Genomic DNA, 9792 nt, shown 5'->3' on the forward strand with positions numbered 1-9792 from the left:
TAATCTTTGATAGTTTCTCTTCCTTCTCACATTCAGCCAGTTACCAAAACCTCTCAATTCTCCCTCCTTGTTACATCTCCCTCCTTCTTTCCATTTCTTCAATCTCTCCCCTAGTTAAGGACCTCATTAACTCCTGTTTAGATAACGACAATAGAGTTATAGCCACTGTATCTCTGCCTTAAGCCTATTTCCTTCTAACTCATTTTATTCAGTCCTGCTAGATTAATTTTCCTGGACTGCTTTGCTGATTAATGCTTATTTCAGTGTCATTTGAAGTATAAATGTATATTTAGGATGATTGTGTAAACTGTTGTTTTTCTACATAATTATGATAACTTGTAACTAGATGAAAATAGTTAAATAAATTAACATCTGTTGAAAATGTATCAGATGAAGTAAAAGGACATCATATTCAATAAATTGAATATCAGGAGAGGGTGAATTAGATGAGACAAAGAAGAATATTATATCCCCATCGAGCCAACAAATATTTATAAAATTTTGAATTATAATGCAAAGCAGAATAATAGATAATAATAATTATAACATTTATAATAGTACTTGTGTACTGGCATTCTAACTTTAATAAAATTTTTGTTATTTTATTCAATTTAGGCCATGAATATTTTATGAAAATGTCCTCTTTGGTGTTATTTATATCTTGACAGGATGTTTTATAAAGCAAAATTTTATTCCTTCAGAATTTCCTCAAAATATAGAAAAAGCTACAAAGTCATGCACAATATACATAAGTTATCTTTAAGGCCAAATAAAGCCGGTATAAAGAAAAAGAAGTTGAAAAAATTAGAGAAACATCAATATTCAAAATACATTTATAAATTTTTTTAAGTATATGACTAATTTTAGTTTGAGTACGTGGAGGCTACAAATTTAAATTAAAATCTTGCCAAAATTTTATCGTTTCTATAGTTGATGAAGACCATTAGAGATTTTTCCCAAATATAAGTGCTAGGTATAAAATTCCTTCTAGAAAATATATACCAGTGAAAACCTTTTTTCCTTAATTGTATTTGGTCTTACACGAAAAGGGTAATGGGGATATTAAATGTGTTACTTCAGCTTCATATGCATCAGACATTTTGATTTTTTTTTATTTTTATTTTATTTATTTATTTTAAAGATTTTGTTTATTTGACAAAGAGAGACACAGCAAGAGAGGGAACAGAAGCAGGGGGAGTGGGAGAGGGAGAAGCAGGCTTCCCACTGAGCAGGGAGCCCGATGTGGGGCTCAATCCCAGGACCCTGGGACCATGACCTGAGCTGAAAGCAGACACTTAATGTCTGAGCCACCCAGGTGCCCCTGCATCAGACATTTTGAAATGAAGAACCAACTAGCAATAATTTTTAATGAACAGTATGGTATATCAAGGATGAATTCAGTTGTACTTCTGCCTTACTTGCTTGCTGAGAGATTTCTGGATCTCAGTCTACTAATAACATAGTGAGTTGGGCTGAAAGAATACTAATCGAATGGAAAATCAGCAAAGAAAAATATCATCTAGTTGTCATCAACACTGAAACAAACATGATTGTCTGTTGTCAACTTGGCATCCCTACTTTCCCATTTATGATCCATGCATCTCAGAGGAAAAATAGAACAAGAGTTCCCAGAATCCTCCTCCCCAGATGGTTCCAGGTCAGTGTCAGCCAGGAACAAGCACTTACGTGACATTGGAAAGGGAAGGAGCCAAAGCTATTATTCAAGGAGGGCAATGACAGATAGATGTGTGGGCTGACAGTAGACATGAGGTTCACAGCAGCTTCTGGATCAGTTCCAGCAAATCCCTCTTTGGGATTGTCCATAGACAACTGAGATGGCTAGTGGTAGCTGCTTGAGAATCACCTGTTTTAGTGCTATAAGTTTATACAGCTGGTAGAGCTTCCTGGAGATTGGGAGAAATAGAGGCTCTCAAGAAAGTTCTTGGAGCCAATCACCTTGGCAATGCAAACTGAGATTATTGGCATAGCTTCCCTGATCTTTAACCTCCTAACCCTTCCAATGGTTGTGGAAGTCACTAATTTCCATATTCAAATTCTTTATATTTCATCTACATACAGTAGCTTTTGTGTTTTATATGACCTTTATTTAAAACAATGTGCAGGTTGTTATGCATAATCGACACTGTTTTGGTAGGGTCTTCAAAAATTATGATGCCTTGTAATATAGGAATAGAATTATAACCCAAAACCAACAAAACGTACTCCATATGAGAAATTTTTAAACTGCCTTGTCATACACTTATACAACATATTTAAACAAGATGGAGTAGGAGCTATAACGTTTAAAAGGGGTGTTTGAACAAAAGAAAGCTTTAAGAACTTTCCATATAAAAATATTAACATAGAAGGCCTTACAGAACTAAAAATATTGGCTGCTTTCAGAGAAAGTAACTGCTCTGCTGAAATCTCCTAAAGAAATAACCAAACTGATATATGCCTCAAGAACATAAATGTTTCTTAGGTAATATGTGCTAAATATTCTCCTATTAATCTACGGCAGACATAAACTCTAACTTTCTTGATTCTACTGTAAAGGACTTTCTGGACACACTCTAACAATCCATACTTCTACTTGCATCGTTTGAGAATGCCCCTTTCACTATATACTCGTCTTCATTACGATAATTTTTTCTGCTTTTTAGCTAGTAAGATTTCAGAGTCCAGAGTGCTAACCATTACACTAGCTAAAGTTGTTTCTTTTGGCCTTTGATTTATCTGGCATTTATAATATTAGTCTTATCTAGGTAAGAAAACACAAATCTAAAAACCAGGAAACATGATATTATTCTTGGTTCTCATGTGGATTTTTCAACCTGGCCAAATATTTGTGTTTTCAGTTAAAAAAAAGAAATTTTTAAAAAAAGATTGTTTGCCCTGACTTTTTTTTTTTTAAGTAACCTCTATGCCCAACGTGGGGCTCAAACTCACAGCCCTGAGATCAAGAGTCCCACAATCTACCAACGAGGCACCCCAGCACTCACTCTTCTTTCTCAAAGTAGCAATATTTGAAAAATACGAACAGAGGAAAGTCGATACATTTAAATATGTTAACTTGAAAGCAAATGTTCACTGGCTTACTTATATTTGTTGGGTCACTCTAGGCCCTGGGCAGGTACAAGGACCCAAGGCTGACTGGAGGCCTCCCCCTCTGGTGGGGACACAGACTAGCAAGCAGGCACCAGAGGGGCTCCACTGGTCCTTGTCCAAAGCCCTTGGGCCACAGGTGTTTCAGAAGCAATGTTCTTTGTGGAGTTTTAGAAGGGTAAAAGTATATATATAGCATTTAATACATAACACCCTTGATAGAGCCTAGGGCAGCCTCCCATAAACAAATACGACATTTCTGCAGTAAAACATAACATTATAAATAGCTTCATGTTAGTTCAGGTCAGATCTTGCTGCCAAATAAGACTTGGCATTAATCAGAAAATAAACTTTTGGTTTTCAGAAATGCAGATAAAGGACTGTGGACCTGCAAGATGGCATCATATGTTCTAGAATAAAGGGAAGAACAGAGTACTATGGGAATGTGTAGGTATGGTACCCAACCCAGGCTGGCAGGAGGCAGATGCGCTGGTGGAGAGAATGTATAAATTGGCTCATAAGTACCAATGAAATAAAAAGATCTATTGTATTATTGTTCCAGAGAGTAGTGAGAGAAGTTGAGGAAGAGATTATTGCCTGATAATGAACTCTGAGAGTTCATTTTGAGTTTTCTTACTTTATTATTTATTGTGTTACAAACTGTCAGATACCCTCTATTGTTGTGTTACAAAGTTGACAATGAAAAACATTATTGTCTGGTCTATTCAATTCTCCTACTGATAGAATGAAAAATATTGCAAACAACATATTAAATAGCAATGTCTTCATTTAAACACCCAACTATTCCTTGTGTGTCTAGGCCATAGTTCAAGGTTTTTATACTTTCTTACTGTTCAATGGGTCTCTTTGGCCCTAGCCAAGCTCTCTCCTACCTCACCATACAGTTGATCATCTCACTTTCATGCCTGAAAACTTTAAGAGCTCCTTGTTGGAAAAAATTCTCTCTCTGTCTCTCATATATATATGAGAGAGAGAATTTTATATATATACACACACACACATGTATATATAAATGACATATATGACACACATATATGACATGTATCATGTATTACATATATATGACACACACATATATATGATATATATATATATACACACACACACAAACTTGGGGTAAGAGCACAAGTACTAGGAAGCTTTATCAGGATTGCAAACTGGATGGTAAAAGGGCAGGAGGGGCAAACAGGACAAAAGCCCGAGCTCAAGAGAGATGTACAAAGCAACGTGATCCAGGCCAATCAAAAGCTTTTGTTAAACAGGCCCCTTGGAACTGAAGTATATGGAAAGCAGATCCAGAACTAGAATCCTCTTCACATGAGCTTAGAATATCTCAGTGTGTGAAATATTCGTGTGTGAAGAGTCATTTCTAAAGTTTGTTTCCTACAGTATTTTTAACATTCCTTTTTTTCCAATCTTGCACAAATTATTTGCACTGTTTTTCAAGGTGGGCTTTACTAAACAATGTAAATCAAGGACCTGATCAGATTAGTTATACACTAATCAATCAAAAGTATCTGTTGCGAATCTATTCAAATTGACCAGCACATAAGAGAAATCCTGAGGGCAACTGTTAGAAAATAAAATCAGGAAAATTTGAGCAATATGGTTTTATTGTATTGTCTAATCAGCTTATTGGATGCAAAAAGTGTTTTTAAAAAATCATAGAAACCCATAAAACAGCTTAATAGATGTACCTTTCAAACATTTAAAAGCTGCAGGGCATTCCTTGGTTTCTACACTGCAGTGTATTTACAAATACAAAATTCAAAACAAGGCTATTCATTTTTCCTAGTTGGAACAAAGCGAAGGCACCAAATATTAAAACCTCAAAGATGGTCATTTGAATTATGACTATGCAAACTAAAGGACCTTGGCTAAACATAAAAAATGCAAAGTCTGTTTCATTTCTTGTTCCTTACCTCAACTCAAATCTGTGGGCAAGGACGGAAAGAAGGCATGTGATGCCTATTTCCCATTTTATTTGCTTACACACTAAAAGACGGTGGACCCTAAATTCTGTTATAGTCTCTTTACTGCCTCCCATCTCTTAGGTAAGATGTACACCTAATTGGGACTTTATTTCAGTGACAATTATAAAAAAAAAAAAATTTGTTCCAAATGAAACCAAATTTTCCTAAGGTAAGGTTGATATCAACCCTGGATTGTGAGTATATGGGGGAGGGGGGACGTGTAAAAGGAGACATTAAATTCCTTCTTCATGCAAACACGGGACTGCACTCCCTGAAAGAGCTTTGCTTTTGAAGACTGTAATAGTCCTGCAAGATAGGTTTTAAAGATTAGGAGAAGAAGGCTCAGAGGTGGAAATCTATGGGAGACCCAGTTTCTAGGAGGCCCAGTCAAAACCAGAATTCAGATTCCTGACTCCTTGCACCATATGCTTCATACCATATGCAGGAGGAAATGCATTTTCTGCAATGCATTCATGCATTCCCTCAAATGAGTATTTAGTAAGTAATGATTTAGTCTTTATATAGTAGTACCTGCTGAAAGTCGGGCACTGCACAGGGACACAGGAGTGAACAAATCATACAACAATCCCCAATATTATGGACTACATTTATGTGGAGAAGAGAGAAAAGAAATAAAAGGAACAAGTAAAATATATAAGAAACCAGATGGTGGAAGTACTATGAAGAAAACTAAAGCAAGAAGGGACCAAAGGTACAAAGCAAAGGGAGACTGTAAATTTAACTAGGTTGGTCAGAAGAACCACACCGACAACGTGCATTTGAACAAAGACTTGAAGGAGATGAGAGACTGATATGTGGATATCCATGTGGAGCATTCTGGGAGGGAAACAAGTACAAAAACCCTGATGTGAGAGTGTGTCTAGCATGTTCAAAGAAAAGCAAGGAGGGTGGTGTGGCTGGAGCAGAGAGGACAATGCAGAGGGTATAGAAGATGCTGCTGGGTTGTGCCAGGCCTGTCTGGTTTTTACTCCATGTGAGGTCGGAAGCCATGGGAGAGTTTTGAGGAGAAGAGTGACAGGATGTGGATTACATTATCATCTCATGTTGGCTACTTTTTGAGAATAGTCTGGAGGTGCAACTGTAGAAGCAAGAAGACTGGTTAAGAATCTCCAACAATAATCAAGGTGAAATGTCAGGGAAGCCAGAGAGACAAAGGGAGACGGTCCTGATAAGTTGTTAATTCTAGATAGATGTTGAAGGTGGGGTCAGTAGGATTTCTTGATGGTTTGCATATGGGTGTGAGAAAGGAGGAGAGGAGTCAAGGATGACTGCAAAGCTTTTAGGTGAGCAACTAAATCATGAAGTTCTCATTTACTGAAATGGGGAAGGCTGTGAGAGAAACAGATGTGTGGAAAGACCAGGGAGGGTTTTGGGTTTTGTTTAAAGATTTTATTTATTTATCTATCTATCTATTTATTTATTTGTTTGTTTGTTTGTTTATTTGAGAGAGAGAGAGAGAGAACGCAAGAGAGTGGCAGAGGGAGAGGGAGAGGGAGAAGCAGGCTCCCCACTGAACAGGGAGCCCGATGACCTGAGCCGAAGGCAGATGCTTAACTGACTGAGCCACCCAGGTGCCCCTTTTTTGTTTTGTTATTGATATCAAAGATGTCAAGGATTTGTTTGCAGATTTTACTTCACAAGATATAAATATGCGTTAGTTGTTTTTTTTTTTAAGGATTTGATTTATTTATTTGACAGAGAGAGAGCTGGAGAGCGGCAGGGGGAGAGGGAGAGGATAAGCAGGCTCCCCGCTGAGCAAGGAGCCCAATGGAGGTGGGGCTCGATCCCAGGACCCTGAGATATGACCTGAGCCAAAGGCAGACGCACTTAACGACTGAGCCCCCTAGGCACCCAGAGTTCAGTTGTAGACATTCCAAGTTTAAGGTGGCATTTAAGACAGCCATATAGAGGTCAAGCAGGCAGTTGAATATACAAGTCTGGTGTTCAGGCGGGAGGTGTGGACTGGACATAGTTGGGAAGTCAGCAGCATATCCATGATATTCAAGCTCTGAGGCTGAACAAGGTCATCAGGGGAGTGATTATGGATGGAGAAGGGGCTGGGGAGCTGAGCCCTGAGCAGAGAAGTCAGGGGAATGCAAGGTGAACTCTTTCAGATGCTGCGGATCGCTCACCTGAGATGAGGATTGAAAACTCACTGCATGTAGCAATGCGAATGTGGTGGGTGGGCTGAGCAAGTGCAGTGTGGGTGGAAGAGCGCTTGGCTGGAGTAGAGTGGGTTCGGGGGCAAGGGCAAGGGCAGGGGGAGGAGCGGGAGAGAGTAGTCAGTTCCCATGCACTTGCCATATTTTTGTGTGGCTGGCAAGTATAAAAGAAGTTTTAGTAATTATAACAAGAATTGAATTGTTATTGAATGCCCCTTGTATTATAGGCCCTGTGCAAGGACTTTATACATTAAAAAAGAATTATTCCTTCCAACAAAATGTAGTTCACCAATGAGAAAAGTGATGATTAAAAAGGTTAACTTTCTCAAGGTCCCATGTGTGGCAAGTGGCACAACTGAAATTTGAATTTAGGTCAGTTTGACTCCAAGCCTTCATCCTCAAACAGTGGGCAACATGGCCTTCAACTATTACACAGTCACACTATGTAGCCAATTAAATATTAAATAGCCACATAAGAGGGATTCTTTCCTGAGGTTAAAAACTAGTTTGGAAATGTTTAAAAACAAAATTCAACCAAATAAATTTTAAAGATCTTATTGGTTTTGTTCAACAATTCATGAATGAGGTAACATACCATCTAGCAAATAAGGAATTCTGAGGGGCACCTGGGTGGCTCAGTTGATTAAGGGTCTGACTTTGCCTCAGGTCATGATCTCAGGGTCCTGGGATGGAGCCCCATGTCTGGCTCCCTGCTCAGCGGGGAGCCTGCTTATCCTCTCTCTCTCTCAAATAAATAAATAAAAATCTTAAAAAAAAAAGAAAAGAAAAGAAAAAAAGGAGCTCTGATGGGGTGCCTGGGTGGCTCAGTTGGTTGAGTGATGGACTCTTGGTTTCGGCTCAAGTCCTGATCTTAGGGATGTGCAATCACACCCCTCATCGGGCTTCACGCTCATGCGGAATCTGCTTGAGTTTCTCTTGCCTCTCCTCCCATGCTTTCTCTCTCAAATAAATAAATAATTCAAAAAAAAAAAAAAAGGAGCTCTGAGGAGCTGTACAAAATGGAAGATATTTATAGGCAGAAGGAGGCAGGACAAGAAAGTTTCTAGCAAAGAGTGGATTGTTTCAGGCAAGGTCACCTTCCTTGGGGGAAGGCAGAGTTCAATCAGACAGATGACCTCACTACTGCTGACCAGGTAATTCCAGATTGACTGGCCCTAAGTTTCCATTCCTGGGAGAGGTTGAAACTGTGATTAAGATAGGTATTAAGTCTTGGTTTGGGGACATGGGCTTAGCATGAGTGACTCCATTCTGAACCTATTATGTCTTTTTTACAGAAGAAGGAATGCAGAACGGTAGACAAGGGTCTCCCTCCATATTGGTCAAGGTATTCTTAATCTCTGGCAGGCATGAGAGGCAGAACCAAACAGGGCTGTTCATCAGTTCAGCCAACAGCCAACTCACAGAAGGTCACTGTCTATGTAGCCCTTTTCAATATAAAACGGCTGGATGAACCAATTGCAACAATATTGCTAAACCAAATAACTTGGAAAGAAATTCAGCCCTATGAACATTAATGAAAAAGGAGGACTGAGGTATGTCTACAAACCTAGTATAGCAAGTACAAGGAAAAAGAAAAGCTTTTTCCTTACCTGGCCATCTGTTTGCATGAAAAGCAGTGGTACTTAGCCCTCTGCAGAGAAAGGTTTTGGGAGGGACAAATTTCATAATGTCCTATAGGCCCCCTCCCTTTCCACACCTGCCATTTAATTTTGACTAGTATTTTAATCTACCCTTAGAGTCAGCTATTGAACACTCTGAGGTGGGCCCAGTGGGATAAGACAAAAGTAACATCAAACAGAATCCCGATGGAATGCCATATGGCTCTCAAGACAAAAACCTGAGTGTTCTGATGCTCTCTGTTCTGATAGCCCGAGCTTTATAATTCTGTTACAGCTTGGTCCAATACTTAGGGAAGAAAGTATTAAAGTGTCAAATAGACCTTCATTAGCAACTACTGAAGAAAACAGCATTGTGGTTTTTATGTGTGGTACAAGGGAACAAAACCACTGCAATTCAATGTGATAATCACATATTAAGAGAAGAAAATGAGAAGAGCTAAGTAATAAATAATAATAAATAATAAAGTGATCTTACAAATTAGGTAATATAGGTGAAATAATTTTGGGAGTTTTAAAGAGTTTACAGACACGAGCTGGTGTTACCAGGTAAACAAAATCAAGGGATATCATGGCTACAGCACAGAATCTATTGACCAGGCATTTACTTTTAGTATTATGGAAATAAAGACTTCACAGTGAAAATATGTGCATTTGTAAAGCACTTCTCATTCTTTTAAAAAAGCTATATATGTACAAGGAAAGAAATTAAAGTATTACAGTATTATAAACTGCAAAATATCTCTGGCTGCTAGGCCCTCAATTCTTTTCCTCAAAGGCAACCACAGTTTCTAATTTCTTCTGTAGCCTTCCATATCTATCTATCATCTATCTATCTATCTATCTATCTATCTATCTATCTATCTATCTATC

At 38.3% G+C, this 9792-nt stretch overlaps 1 long non-coding RNA gene across 3 annotated transcripts in view; it reads right to left on the minus strand.

Annotated features, from left to right (window-relative positions):
• Window positions 1-9792, minus strand: part of LOC118019076 — a 41022-nt gene that overhangs the window by 28262 nt on the left and 2968 nt on the right. The gene's annotated exons all lie outside the window — the stretch shown is intronic.

This window comes from Mirounga leonina, unplaced genomic scaffold (genome assembly GCF_011800145.1).
Source record: "Mirounga leonina isolate KUSES-001 unplaced genomic scaffold, KU_Mleo_1.0 Mir_173, whole genome shotgun sequence".
In the NCBI taxonomy this organism is placed as follows: domain Eukaryota; kingdom Metazoa; phylum Chordata; class Mammalia; order Carnivora; family Phocidae; genus Mirounga; species Mirounga leonina.